Genomic DNA, 15,473 nt, shown 5'->3' on the forward strand with positions numbered 1-15,473 from the left:
GAGGTCATTTCCAATAATATGTTACGTAATACGTTATGCAAGACATAAAAAATCCAAAAAAAAAACTAGAGAATACTGTGTAAGAATCTATTCCATCTACCGGATATCTTAGCAAGTTATTAGCGAGTTCGCGTTTGTATTGTATTTTAGTGAAGACGCAAACCGCGTCACGTAAGTTATTGTGAAATACCGATATGCAAATATGGCGCTATTATTATATAGTGCAATAATAATTTAAATTTGTTATTACAAAATAGTATGATGTTAAATTACCTCAAAGTAAGGTTTGGCAATTATTGGACAATAACCTTAATATCACTACAATAATGTATATCTAAAACATGATTATGTAGGTATGCTGAACAATTCATTGTTTTGCGAAATGGCAATAAGAAATCGTGATATAGGTTACTTGATTGAGATATGTGGGTAGGTTGGCTTGTTCAACTGCAGGTTGTCCACGTGGATTGTTGCGTCATCTTCCTTGTCCGGGGAGTAGATGCTGCCGTTGTAGGTTGTAGTGGGTAGGTTGTAATTCATCGCAAGATTATGATGCCATGGTTAGCCACGTTGTTGACAGCCTGATTTCAGGATCGTTCTCACTGAAATTAATTTTAACACGCACTTAATTTTCATAAAAATAGTAAAACATTTCAAGCTAGGGATTGATTGACAAAATAGGGTATTGATGGGAACTATACCACGTGTATATTTCCTTAAATTACCGGGACATTTACTAGCATTTATATTAAAAAATTGATTTGTAAGAGATATATGAATTGGATTTTACTTACTGATCTTGCCCGGGATTGCTGTTTCTCTTTTCTGATCCTTGGCGGTGACGGAATGTTGCAAAATGATTTTAAAATACTAAAGTCGGTATATTGTTCTGAGTCGATGGGTCACCAATTTGGCTAGCGTGTGGTGCGTGTGTTATACTTACCTGTATAACAGCCAATAAATGTGTATAGTGTAGGTTATGATAGAGTGAAACAGATGTAGTTGATAATTTAAGTTTATTGCAAACACGTTACACTATTACACGATTAGAATATCAGAAGGATTTAGTAGGAATCAAGAAATGTCGACCGCCAGGTCAGATCAGAGAAACAGGAATGCTCGTCGGTAATGAATTGGCAGCGAGCTCTGTTTCACGTCGGGTTGCCATCCGTGAAACAGTGTTTCCGTATTAAAATATTATTTTAGGCTGGCAGACAGTTCTTGCCCCCACAAGTCCATTCAGTGCAATAGTACTGAATACAAATCCACTGATACAAGAACATGTTTGTGCAGTGAGACAAAAAAAATAACTTCTTTGAAAGCAATTGACCTTTCATGGTCAATGTCATCGCTAAAGCGGTAACAACGTAAGGCTTTCAAGGAAGAAAACATAGTGAATATATTTCATTGAAGGGTGAAGGGATGATGGAAGAAGGGGTGAGAAAAAAGGATTCGTGGATGAGGTTTGTCCTATTTGACAGACGATAAGCCAATGCTTATCGTACTATTTCCAAATCCGCGAATAATTTTCAACAATATGTACATGGTGAAAGTGATGACGAAAGAAGATGTTTGAGTACAGAAATCTGCTGAAAACTGGCTAGAGTCCGGATTCGATCTTCAGGAGAGAGCGAAATATATTTGACAGCAGGTTTCCCGACTCATTACATTTACAAGAAAGTGTGATGAAACATAACATAATACAATTCTAGTTTTTCATGTGTATTGGATGAAAGACTAGGGGTTGATTTAAGCTTCTACACATTTGTGAGAAAATGACAGACCCTTGTTCAAATTTCACAAACCTGGGAGTTTTCTTATTCGTTTCCCAGCCGACGAGTTAGGTGTTTTTGTGTCATGTCCCGATTGACCTCCTGCGACACGATACCTCATAATCAAAAGTGAAGCCGATGATTAGTCCATGGTCAATGGATAGTAGATAGTTCTTGGGTTTAGTTACAAGAAGTCCACAAGCATCAGTTCAGCCAAAATTTGCTGAATGCACAGCTTCAATGTTATTTAAAAAAAAAAAAAATTTCTTCCAAGAGGGAAATTTCCTGCTGTTTGGCAAGTTTAACAAAAGTGTCAAATATTTTAAAAATGACAAGACATATCCGGGTAAAATGATCTACGTCAGGTAGTTCAAGTATAAACAGGTGGCAATCTTAATTAAGAAAAGCCAATTGATATTATATCGTTCACACGAATCATGGTAAGTATTATGACGTCTTCACGTATCATGTAAAAATTTGAACGATTTGAAAAAAGACGAGCCTAGTATTGAAAGGGTGTAAGACAGTAGGTATTTATATCAAAACATTGAGACAAATTACCTATTCGCTGCATTGGCGAAAAAATTAAGTGATTATGACGAACTTCTCGTATAGCGTTGGATTTTATAACGTTCGCACGTATCATGGTGGGAGACAAATTTACGTTCAAGTTGATAAAGAAGTTTCCATTTCAATACAGACGGCATATGCACAAAATACACAATAAACATATACGGTGATGTTGATAGTTATTGGTACCAGCATAATACAAAAGTAACATGACAAGCAGATACAATTGTACAAGACATGTGATGTGATGGCAGTAATTACTTACACAGCGCACAAATATAGCGAAAGAGACCTATTGGTTTTACTTACTCTTTGCTTACAATATACTGTGATGACACAACCAAAAGTTGAGTTTACACGGTAAGTGATGACATAAACATATGCTGAGTTTACACGGAAGGTTGGCAATAATACAAGACATATGCCAACAAGGATTTTTTATACAAGACAAAAAAATGAATATAGCAAAGGAGGCCTATTTGGCTTTACATATTCTTTGCTTATAATATAAAGGTTTGTAGTGATTTATTTAAGACCTGATTGGGTTTTACCTACTTAAAATGACCAAACAAAATGAGCAAGGAAACACGCTTGGTGTTACCAATTGTCACAAACACGAATGTTGTGAACTTTACATGTTATACATTTTTATATACAAAAAGGAGGGCACCTTGAGACACAGGATAACTTAATATGAGTGACCTGGCTTGGTGTATTTAACAAGGCAAATAAATGTCATTCAAGACAAAATAAAGTGTAACAATATAACAGATTTGGGTCAGGAAGTTGAGATCCTATGATTTTACATACTCAATATGACCGAAAGGTGTTATACATGGTACATTGTTATTGATAAGGAAGACAAATCGGAATTTGTTTTTCTTTACAACAACTATTTTCAGAAATGACGTGTCAATATCAAATTCTGAAAAAAAGACTAGAGCAGATGGGATAGTTGAGCGCCATTCAATTTTTTGGAAAATTGAAAAAAACTTTAACATTGTAATTGTAACTTATATTTGTTACACCTGTGCAACTTGAATCAAATGACGATACCGAACTGGAATTACACACGCATTTTGATTACAAATTACAGGGGTAGAACATTCACCTCAATTGGGTGTATGTTGCAAAAGGGTCATTGTTTTATGTACGATGGAACCCATTAGAACAAATATGAAGGACAATTGGAAGAACAAGAGCAAAAAACAATAATAAATGATATGACAAGACAAGAAAACTTGGTGTGTTGGGAACAGGGAATGGAGAACATTTTCGAGTATCGCGCGTACCAAAAAATACAGACCGACATTGAGGAGGTGTCTCTTTTCTGAAATGATCAGTTTCAAAAAAGGTGTATACATGAGAAAAGGTGAAACGTGAGAAAAAGAATAGGAACAAAAGTTTATATACAAAGAAATAGTGTACTGAGGTCAAGGTTACAATTGACACTTATTGTACCTTGTCGTGTAAGATTTACTTACAACAAACCATAATGGATGATTAATTTATGAAAATCAAGAACATTATGGTTAAAAAGGCTAATGATTTCAACAAAAAACGAATAACACTATGGTAGACGGCTTGTGAGATCAATAGTAGAAGTCATAGATAGTTGTTTATGCAAAGTTTGTAGTGTATGGCAGTGGTTGTTTCTGCCAATGAGGTACAAACGTAGGGACAGGAGTGATGGTTTCTATTGTTTCCATATTTCCAGCCTTGACAATGTCCTTTATGTGGTAGTTGCCTATGTGTTTACCAGAAATGTCGGACAGGGTGTACACCAAATCTGAGATTTTTCTCAGTACTTTAGCCTTGATAAAGCGGGGTGCCAATTTGGCAGAGAAGTACATGGCACCTTGTGACAATGTGTTATTTCTTCTCCAGACAATATCCTCTTTATTAAAAGTGACATGTTTCCTGCGTAAGTTGTATCTGTCCGCACTTTTTTGGTGGGCCAGTAATAAAGCGTCTGTTACTTCGCTGTAGATAGCAGAGAGTTCTTCTAAACGGTGGGCATATGTTTCTACAGGGTCTTCAGATGAGGGGACCGATGATGGAAAATCAATATTCCGATGTAGAGAGCCGTGAACAATTTGTTCCATGCCGTGTTTGAGGAAGAATGGGGTGTAACCGGTTGTAAGATTTACCGTGTTGTTCATAGCTGCTTGAATTTTTTCCAAGTTTTTACACCAAGTGCGTTGGTCTTTATCGACTAGGATAGCCAGGGCAGTATTGATGTTTTGGTTATAACGCTCTAGAGTGTTATTCTGTGGTGTGTAGAGAGTATTATAAAAAATGTCCTTTATGCCGTATTTGGACAGGAACTCCTTAAATTCAGTTGCGATGAACTGTTTTCCGTTATCCACAATGATTGTACGGGGGGTTCCGTAAGGTATAAATATGTGTTTTTCCAAAAGGCTTACGACTGCAGATGCGGTGGCTCTTTTTAAAGGAAAAATCCAACAATATTTGGTGAAAATGTCCACTACACTGAGTATATGCATTATGCATGTGTCCAGCATAACTTCTGGGGAAAGGTCCAATAAGATCCATTGATAGTGATTGCAGTGGTCTATCGGCGCGTTTGGGTTTACCCATAAGACCAGCAGGGGGTGCAGTGCTGTGTTTATAAGCTTTGCAAGTGTCGCATTTAGAAATATAATTGCGCACTTGTTTGAAAAGACCGGGCCAATAATATTTCAAGGATATTTTCTTATATGTCTTGAAGGTTCCGTGGTGTATGGATTCTGGGGCACTGTGGTTGTTGAATATTATTTGTTCTCTTTCTTCAGGAGGAACAACCAGTTTCCAGGCATGGTCTTCGAGAATAGACAAAGGAGGTTTGCAATTACGATACAATTGTCCTTCTTTTATGATAAAATTGGGAAACTGTTGAGGAGAGTTAATGCAACCGTTGAATATCTTTAGATACCAGGTGTCCTTAGTGGAAGAGATGGGAGCAGTTGGTTCGGTGTTTAGGAGAGCAAGCTCGATTCTTGAGAGTGCATCAGGTACAATGTTGTCGGCGCCTTTGCGGTGTATGACATCGAAAGTGTATTGAGACAAACGTGATGACCAACGAGCGAGTCTACCGGATGGATTGTTCAAGGAGATTAGCCATTTTAGGCTGCTGTGGTCAGTAATTACAGTGAATTTGCTACCGTCTATGTATCCTCGAAAGTGGTGAATAGAATCCATTACTGCCAGTAACTCTTTTTCCGTTATTCCGTAGTTCTTTTCGTGTTTGTTTAAGCTTCGGGAAAAGTAAGCTACAGGGTGTTCTCCATCGGGAAATTCCTGAGTTAGTACTCCGCCGATTCCAACATTAGAAGCGTCAGTATGGAGCGTGAAAGGAAGTGTGAAATCAGGGCAGTTCAGCACAGGTGCTGTTTGTAGAGCAGATTTCAAAGTGATGAAGGCTTTTTCGGTTTCAGGAGACCATAAGAAATTACTGATGCCTTTGCGTGTACCAGTGATTTTGTTGAGGGGTGCTGCAATGTTGGAGAAGTCTTTGATGAACCTTCTATAATAACCGGCCAGTCCTAGAAAACCTTTGACTTCTTTTGCGTTTTTGGGTCTGGGGAAATTTGCCATGGCTTCGACTTTAGCTGGGTCCGTTCTCAGACCTTTTTCGTCGATAATAAAGCCTAAATAACGCAAGCGGGACTTGCAGAATTCTGATTTCTTCAAGTTGATGGTAAGACCGGCGAGCTTGAGTTGTTGGAAGACTTTTTCCAGCATTTCAATGTGTTTTTCGAAAGTGTCAGTTATGATGATGAGATCGTCTAGGTAACAGAATAAGTTATTATCCGATTCTGGGCCGAATAACTTGTCCATTAACCTTTGTAGTTCGGCAGGGCTGTTTTTGAGGCCGAATGGTAACCTTTCGAAGTGGAACATACCTCTACCTGGTATGACAAACGCAGTTTTTTCACAAGATGCAGCATCTAATGGTATTTGCCAAAAAGCTTTGCTTAGATCAATTGAGGATATAAACTTGGCGTTTCGTAGTTTGTCGAGGATGGCGTGAACAAATGGAAGTGGATAGGCGTCAGCCTCAGTGCAAGCATTAAACCTTCTACTGTCGATGCAGAATCGTGCAGAGCCGTCCTTTTTTGATACAAGTAGAGTTGGGTTGGTCCAGGCGCTTCCACTAGGAACTACAACGCCTAAACTCAACATTTCGTCTAACTCTTTTTCCAATTGTTTAAGTTTCTGGGGAGCTAGGTTAGTTAGTCCTAAACCGCATTTTTCGAAGGATATTGATTCGAATTTGTTGATCATCCTTTTTAATTGTTGTGACTGAGCAGAACTTAGGTTTTCGTAAGGTATTACTGTACGAATTTCACTGACTTGTGTGGAGTGAGAGGTGTTGTTGCAAGTGTTAAATACCTGGGGGGCGACATTAAAGGCCTTCCAGAAGTCTACACCGAGGATGAAGTTCTGGGTTATCGAAGGAACCACTAAGAAGTTGATCGTGAATGTTTTGTTTCCGCAACTGACAGGTAGTGCTAGAGAACCTTTGACAGTTTGTGCTGTGTTGTCTGCGGTTGTGACGTGTGTAGAATGCATTTTGATTCTAAATCCGCAATTGACGAAAGGTATGTGTGCATTATTGCCGAGGCAACTAATAGATGCGCCACTATCCATAAGTCCCGAAAAGGTGACATTATTGACGGAGAATTGAGCATAGGGTCTTCCGTCTTGAGCTTCTTTGCAACTAACAGTTGAAAGATGTAAGGCCTGGTTGAAGTATTTTACGTGTCTCAACCACTCTATCCATTCCTTAGGCCTTGGAGTGAAATGGATTCCCGAGAGGTTGGGTATTAGTTTTTTTGCTTCTTGTTTACCCAATTTGGAGGGAGTTTCGAAAAGTCCGGTGGAGGTTTGACAACTTTATTGGGAGCGTGTAATCTCTCGTAATTGTGTCTTGATTTTTTGAAAATTTCTCGTAGATTGTCACGAGGTGGAGAGCGGTTTTGGGAAGAATGCCTCTTAGGTGCTCTGGTGTCCCGGGGTTCTTGGAGATTAGCTTGCTTAAAACAAGTAGTTTGAGAATGACCGGTTTTCTTGCAGAATGAGCAGGTTTTTCTTTCATTATATTCTGGTTTGATAACAGAGGATCTGCTTGGTTTGTTTGAGAATGACCGGTTTTCTTGCAGAATGAGCAGGTTTTTCTTTCATTATATTCTGGTTTGATAACAGAGGATCTGCTTGGTTTGATGATTTCGTTCGCATCGTTAGAGTCTTTTCTTCTATTTTGGTATATTTCCAATAGAAGGCAAACGTCGTTAAGTTGGTTTATGCTGAGGATTTTTTGTGATGTAATGATGTTCTCATATTTATGGAGGAGACCATCAATTATGACCGGCAAAAGTTCGTCGTCCGAAACAGGTGAAGAGAGCCTGGCGTTTGTGAATTCAGCTCTTTGTATGTAGTTGGCAGCTGATTCATTTGAAAGTTGCTTGATTGCAAACAGCGATAGTTTTATTTTGTGCTGAGCTTCCTTTTTTCCAAAACTGCTGATGAGGGCTGATTTTAGTTTGAGCCAAGAATCTGCCCTTTTTTTCTGTGATTTATGCCACGAGAGTAATTCGGGTGCAATGAGATCGATAAAGTTGCGATGTAGGATCTCTATGGGAATTCCTCTGACTTGGGCCGTTTCTTCTATTCTGTCAATAAAATTTTCCACATCGGTGCGACCGTTGAATTTAATTTTCCAGGATGATAGGTCGTAACTTTTATTTTGTGGAATGACCGGTGCTGGTATGTTTTTTTGACTCAGGTGGTACTGGTGTAATTATTTTTGCTTCCACTGGTTCGGGGCAATTAAAACGTAAATTCCTGATGTATTTCTTGTTGAAGTACAAGGCGTAATTTATAAGCGACTTCCTTGATTTGTCAGTTGGCGACAGGTCCCTTTTACGAAGAGCTTGTAGTAATATTTCTCTTTTTGATTGGAAAATGTTGGTGATTACACCAAATGTAATTTCTGTAGGTACAGTGGGTGAGTCCATTTTGAAGGTTTGCTTGATGTTTGAAAAAAGAAGATGATTGTGTTCCGGAATTTTTGAAGTGTTTTGAAATTTTGAAAATTTGGCCAGGACTTTGTTTTGTAAAACTGTGTTTTTTAGTTTCACTAGTCACTTTCACTTGTTGAGAAAAAAAATTTGGCCAGGACTTTGCTTTGTAAAACTGTGTTTTTTAGTTTCACTAGTCACTTTCACTTGTTGAGAAAAAAATTGGCCACAGATTTACTGATTTGAAATTGAGGATGTTGAAGAAAAGGAATGAATTTAATTTCACTTTTCACGTCACTTGTTGTAAGGTTAAAACTTGTCGAAGGCACTGTTGGAAGGTTAACACTTGGATTTGCACACTAGAGGAAAAAACAGTTGTACCTATAATTTATTAGGAATAAATGTTTAATTAGTGTTGAGACAAACCCGTGTTTTTATTTACACTCGTTGAAGGAAGGTGATTTGTTGGTAATGTTCGCTATGTGAAAGGAGACATTACGGTTTTGAAATGGACGTTGAAAAAAGATAAACAAACACGAATTCGTGATGTTTATTGCTTGTTGAGAAACAAAAACAACTCTGTTGTGTTCGTTTGTAGTTGTCGTGAGTGTTCACGATACGCGGCAAAGTGTGAGCACGCGTGGCCACCATTTTGTGAACCAGTTTTTTGCGAGCGCGCCAAAAAAAACGGTTTGTGGAACGGTTTGTGGAACGGTTTGTGGACATTTGCTAAGAAGGAAATCACATGTTGTTACAAGAATAATGTACATGAATAGAATTTCAATTGACGAACACGAGGTAGTCTATTGTTGGCTTATGAAGGGATGACAAAAAAAAAATTTGCCCCATGTTAGGCGACAGTGTAGAAAGCGCAATTTTCCCTGCGAGAGGTCCATTGCAAAAAGGGTGCCTTAGTACATATCGGCGTTAGCTCAGGTGGTAGAGGTTGAGTCCATGATCATCAGGCGTCAGGTCAGCTACGGTTTTTACACGGGGAACTAATTGCCAAACAAACCACTCCGAATTCGTCAAAGGAAACGCAAAAATGGGGTATGAAAGTATATTCACAAAGCACAATTACAAACAGATACACAAATGAGATGGGTCATTTACATCCTAAATATTCCTAACGGTTCGTTAGGAACAATCTCTCTTGATAATTTAGGTTCTGGCTGGCAAGCGTGTGTGTAGGCATGATTCAAGTCACAAAAAGGCACATAAAGGGTAAAGATAGTTAATCCGCTTACATGAATTTGTAGTAGGTTTCGCGTACATGTTGAACCACAAATGGAGGGTTATCTTCCGTACTGTACGCGCTATTACGCGTACATTTCTCCATTGTGAGTAGGCACAGCAATTAGGTACAGACTTCGAAAATACTTGTACAAAGCGGCCGTTAATTTAGGCGCGCAACGATGGCGTCCTGGTTGATAGCAAAACAGACATGTTGACAGGGCCAAGGCTAGATTGTCAGTGTGGGCGGCCGTTGGTGATTTGAATGGCCGGCGTGTGTCGAGCGTAGCGCAGTTTACCAACTTGGCCGTGCACAGAGCGGGCGCACGCGCACAGCAAACAATGGTAACAACTCACCGCTGACTAATTTGAATTCGCGGGAGTTTTGAACGTGTCCGATTCGTTACGTGACAATATGTATGTGTGTACGTATGTATTTATATGTGTATATGCATGTGTATGTATATATATATGTATGTATGTGTTTATACGTGTATATATATATATATACATTTTCTCTTATTATTTCCTTGTTTTTAACATTTCTTTGTTTTTAACCTTTCTTTGTTTTCTTGTTTGTTTATTGCTTTTTAACCTTCTTTATCTTTATTGCATGATGTGAACATTGGTTATTGGGTTGTAACCTAATTCTTTTACTTATTTTTTCTCTATCTCTATGCATGTTATGTTATAAACCTGTTTATGTTCCTAATAAAATAAAATAAATATAAAAATAAAATTAAAGTGCGCTAACTTATACATGATTTTAGAAAAAAAATTAAAAATAAACTTTTGGAAATTTCAACACTAATTTTACCAAAGAGGAATTTTTTTTTCCTTTACAAATAATTCATCTATTTTACCTAAAAACTACATTAAAACATTTGAATTTCAAAAAAGTAATTTTTCCTTTTCTACTAACTTCTAAAATCATGTAGAATCATCCCCCGAAGTTAGCGCACTTTACCCCCGGACACCTTGTTTATTTATTTATTTATTTAAGGAGAAAACACAGATACAGACAGTAATTAAAAGATAATTTTGTAAAACAATAACTTGAGAATTCGCCTGCATCCTAACTATTTCTCGAAGATTGACTGGTAGATAACAATTTTAAATATTTTTTTAGATGTAAATAAGTAAAAAGTATGCAAGAAAACTATTTTTTATATGGATAATGCTCAGTGTCAAATAAAAGTGTACAAATATTTTTTTATACAAGTTTACAGATAATCATAAAAAAGTACTTAAAGAGTATAGTGAATGAAGTAATTACACATTTTCTTTTTTATTTATTTATATTTTATGAAAACAGACTTCAATTTCCTACCAAAAGTAATATATGTATCAAAAAATAGATAAATTCAGGTTATGGTTTTTTATTTTATTTTATTTTTTATTATTTTTTTTTTACAATTCGCACATTCTTCTGATTGGATCCTTGACATCAGCATTTGTGCGCGTCCGGCTAATATGGAATAAGTCGTTAAGCCTAGTCATTCTGGATGGTATTTTAAAGTTAATTAGATTGAGTAAGCCAGGACAGTTGATAAATTTGTTACAGATATTGTACAAGGTCATTAGGTCAAGGTAAGTTCGCCGGTTAGTAAGAGTGGAGACGTTATATTTCGAGAGCATATTTGTGTATCCCCATTTAGGTGCGCTTATTCTGTGATTGCGGTAAAGCAGAAATTTCTTCTGGATACTTTCAATATTTCCTTTATAGATATCGTAAAGTGGATTCCATATGGAGGTGCAGTATTCAAGTTGAGAACGGACCAGCGTATAGTAAAGAAGAAGATAGGTTTCAGGTTTTCGAAATACGCGGCTGTTTCTGATAACAAAGCCTAGCATGCAGTAAGCTTTATTCACAATGTTTTTAATTTGCGCATCGAAATGAAGTTTGGAATCAAAAAGTACGCCAAGATCCATTATACAGTATACACGATCTAGTGAATAGTTGCCTAATTGTCATAAGAATTTTTATTCCAGGATGTTGGGAGGTTAGTGCAATCCCACACGCCCCATTTAGTTATATACATAGATTGTAAATATATGTGAATATAATTAATTTTTAAGAAATACGAGTAATCTGTGTATCTGAGTATCTGATTATCTGTGCTTGGTGCTGGTAGGCTGCGTTAACAACCGTGTTGGCGGAGGCCATTAGCCGCATCCTGGCTCCAGTGACCAGTGCTCCGGTGTCTCGTCAGGCCGGTAAATCCATTAATTCGTTCCGTAAACATTGTCGATGCGCTGCTGTATCTTTTGTATCCAAATATAATTCTGTAGGCGTTATAAGGAGTATGTATATTGGATTCAGATCTAGTTATATAAGCTAGAACAAAATGCATTTAACAATGTTTTTTTATTGCTGCATTTGTAAAATCTGTGCGCAATGGTCATGCCTTCAGGAAGAATGACTCACTCTTAAACCACATTTCTTCTGAGATATTTACAAGTTAAAATTCAGTTACATCATAGACATATGAATATTAGTAGACCTGCCCTAAGTGATTAAAAGCGTATTATTCCCCACTCCCCATACCGGTTCCATTGGAGCCGGCTGTGCTCACGTATGGCCTCAAGTGAAATTTGAAAACGTGACGTCATCATTCTTGTGCGAACTATGGTCGAGGCATCATCGGTTCATTTTACGAAATAACACGGCAAAATGTTGACTTGTGCTATTAAAACTTGTAAAAATAGATGTGAAAAAGAGAATAAACCCAATTGTCGTATTACATTCCATATATAAGCATTATTTTACTTTATTTTAAGCATATTCACATCGTATAATATGGATCAGTTGTAGAAACATAATATACTATCACATCGAGAAACGTCTGGACGCGAAACACAAAGCTGGTTGGTTGCTGGGAAGTAAATTATGAACATTTATAAAAGTGTCTTAACTAAATACTTAAACGAAATATTCGACTCTGAAAATAGAACCGAATTTTTTTGCCGAATTTGGACTTCGCAAATTTGTTCATAACGTGGCGAGTAATTTGCGCTCCCATGTAAAAATGTCTATTCATTCAAAAGCAGATTTTACTTTTAAGAAGTAAATGGTGATATTATAATGCGAGATGCCTATTTACTGTCAGATTGATTTATTGACGAATCACAGTCAGCTTCACCCCCTTCCTTCTTCAACAGTTGATTTTACCCCTCGCCATTATCTTCTCGTCTATTAATTCCTATGTCTGTGAGTTACATCATGTATTTTTAACATAATGATAAGTCTCAACTGATGTTATAAACGCAATGTTATAAATTGAAAAAAATATGAGTGGATTCACTGTTTACAAATAAATAATTAAAGTATGAACAAACCTTCGGACTATGAGTTTCAATTTTGGTCCTGTACGTATTCCACGTATCATCCCAAGTCACAACGAACTCCTTTTCAAATCCGGACGACATGATCACTATCTTTGTACCACCATTGCCATTGAAATCAAACTCCAGCTGATCAATTGTCCAAAAGCGCGGCGTGATGATGTAGAAGCACACTGAACAAGACGTCGAACCCAAGCATCGTACGTTATCCAGCACATCCACGTAAGACGAAAGCAGACAGCCTTCATCCCGAATATCACTGACCTTAAAATAACCGCTCTTATTCTTAAAATTTTCCTCTAGCAAGATGAATGCAAAGCACAGACGTTGCACGAGCAATAAGTTACAGAAGTAAAATAATACTACTTGCGCGAACATCGTAAAAAACGCAAACTTTCAAAGTTGATGCACAACGCTGTTTTGTTAACACCTGGACTCCGGTGATGGGTCTGGTTTGACCCAGTGTTTTTAAAAAAAAAGATTTTGCCGCAAATATCTCGTTTAGGCTAATTTCCTTTTGTCTATTCTTTCATCAAATATTTACCCACATTTCGACTCAAAAATGATTAAAATCGGACACGTTTTAAAAAAGTTATAAGCATAATTGTGCATAAAAACACGCAAAAACTCCATTTCTTCTCAGTTGAATTCGAGCAGCCGACGAAACAGCATATCTCTCGCTCTGTCCTTCCGTCTTTGTCTCTCACAGTCCCGCGCAGATGTTGTCAACCATTCGGGCACATTTCTAGTATTGTGATTTTTGTTTGTGACTTTGTTTTAATTTTTTTTTTCGTTGCGTACGAACTCAATGGCAAAGCAAAATTATTTATCTGATAATGAGATCGAAAAGCTTCTTAACAGTTCGAACAGTGAGATCAGTGATGATGGTGACTTGGAATTCGAAACATTAGATCCAGAATTTGAAAGTGATCCGGAAAAAATATTATTAGAGGAAATATCTGAAAGTGGAAATGGAAGTGATAATGAAGTTAGTGTAAGAAATTCGAATGAATCCGTTGCAGATCAACATTTATACGTGTCGAATTCCGGATTCCAATGGAATTCTGCGCCACCAGCCAGCTCACGTACCAGAAGCCATAACATTATTTCTTCTACCCCTGGATTAAAAAACGGTAGCCAGAACATAGTATCCATCAGAGATGCTTTTGATTTGTTTATTTCAAATGAAATGGTGGAGGAAATTATTGAAAATACGAATAAATTCTGTCAGCTCCATCCGAAAAATTCCAGCTTTCCTAACATTACGAAGAAAGAAATGTATGCATTTTTTGGAGTTCTTTTGGCTTCAGGAAGAAATCGCGGCCGAAAGTTAGAACTAAGCGAACTTTGGACTACCGAGGATTTATTCCGGCAGCATTTTTTCCCCTCCGCTTTATCTAGAGATCGCTTCCGCTATATTTTAGCAATATACGTTTCGATGACATTTATTGAATGATATAATATATCGATGAATTATTTTTGTGAATTTTAGCATTTTTAATATATTTTAAATAATAAAAAACTGTTAAACTTTTTATAATTGGTAGTGCTATATAATTATTTTGCTGCTGAATTTTTAATAATAAATCCATTTGGTGTTTTGTGTATGTATATAAATTTTATTAATCGTCGAATCATTTTTGTATTTTCGTATTTAGAATATTGCTTTTATTCCGTTTTTTTAAATGAAAATTGTTAATTTAAATTTGTTTTGTTGAAAAATAAAAGTTTTAGTATTTTTTAATGTGTGTCATTCAATGGTTTTAATTGTGACAAATAAATGTGTGAGGAAAGTAAATACTCAACTAATACTATACTCAATAATATTTTCTAATATTTGCATAAGCAATCATCGTTTAATATGGCTATAAATTGAATTTATTTTCTCTTTACACATCTTTCTATTAGAGGTACAGCCACAAGGAAATTATCAAATAAGTGATTTATTTCTGGTATTTTAAATAATACACGATATTCTTGTAAATGCACACCATCGAAAATTTTAATAATTATAGAAATAAAAATGTTTGTTTCCGCTGACGAACGCTTCCTGTCCCCCTCTCCCGCACTGCCCTCCTCATTCCCCTGACCATCGCCCGGCACCCGCATCGGCCGTGTTAGGACTCAGGGCCGTCGTCGATTCAGTCGTTGATTAGCTGTTGCGCGGGATGTCCGCGCCGCTGTATATCGACGAACCGTAAATTTTACGGAATACTAATTTCTAAAACTTCCATCTTCATACAAGAAACACAGGGGATATGTTATGAGTTAATGAGGAACTACAATAATATCATATAAAAGTAAGAATATGAACGAAAAATGCATAAAAAGCCTTTTAATTTCATCATTTCAGCCGGGTCAATCTGGACCCACCACCGCCGCATGTGTTTCATTTTCAACCTCCGGGTATTACGTGTTAATGAAACGTCTAAACAAAGGATGTAGAATCTATGACATGTCATTATTTTGAATAAAGATAATTTATTAAGAATCTATCTACCTGCTTTAAAATTTAAATAAATAAGAACTT

The sequence above is a fragment of the Hesperophylax consimilis genome, chromosome 23 (genome assembly GCF_061612785.1).
Source record: "Hesperophylax consimilis isolate HC1 chromosome 23, BYU_Hcon_1.0, whole genome shotgun sequence".
NCBI classification, from domain to species: Eukaryota; Metazoa; Arthropoda; class Insecta; order Trichoptera; family Limnephilidae; genus Hesperophylax; species Hesperophylax consimilis.